Below are 625 nucleotides of genomic sequence, written 5' to 3'. Positions count from 1 at the left end.
GTTCCATGTTTTTAAAAAGTCTCTCTGGCTGCCGCACAAGTTACTGAAGGGGCAGAGCAGGGGCCCCAGGCTGGGGGCTAATGAAGTTCCATGTCTGAGTGTCACCCCCAGATTGACCCAGAGAGGACAGAGCGGGCTGGGGCAGGTTGCACGGGCGTGAGTGTTCCTTTTTCCTGAACCAGAGTCGAACAGCTTCCGGAAGTGATCAGCATCATTTAAGTATTTTCCAACCCACAGGTATTCGATTTTCCAAAAGTAGAAATGAACTACTTGTATAAATTTAGGACCAAAAAAATATAATGAAACTCAGCCCAGACTGTCGGTTACACCCCCACAGCGTGGTGTTCCTTGTGGTGGGCTTCTCACCTGTGACTCCTGTGACCCTGGTCCCCTCCGTCAGCTGTGCAGTGTGTTTCGCTCTCATGGGTACTCAGTTATTTGCATTTACGCTTTTAGGAATTTGCAGTCTTTTAACGCGTTAATCCTTGGAAACGTCCCTCTGTTCCAAACGGAAACCATTCTGACCGCTCCGGAGATCATCCTTCACCCCAATGCCAGTGAGAATTTTGTTCACTTTTGAATCCCCAGCACCGAGAAGAATGTCTAGCACATAGTTTGTTCTCAG

At 48.5% G+C, this 625-nt stretch overlaps 1 protein-coding gene across 1 annotated transcript in view; it reads left to right on the top strand.

Annotated features, from left to right (window-relative positions):
• The window catches only part of DNAH10 (dynein, axonemal, heavy chain 10), a 127,841-nt gene that overhangs the window by 35,469 nt on the left and 91,747 nt on the right, over positions 1–625 (top strand). The window lies entirely within an intron of this gene.

The sequence above is a fragment of the Propithecus coquereli genome, unplaced genomic scaffold, assembly GCF_000956105.1.
Source record: "Propithecus coquereli isolate 6110/MARCELLA unplaced genomic scaffold, Pcoq_1.0 Scaffold81, whole genome shotgun sequence".
NCBI lineage: Eukaryota > Metazoa > Chordata > Mammalia > Primates > Indriidae > Propithecus > Propithecus coquereli.
This window is presented reverse-complemented; position numbering and strand designations above follow the sequence as displayed.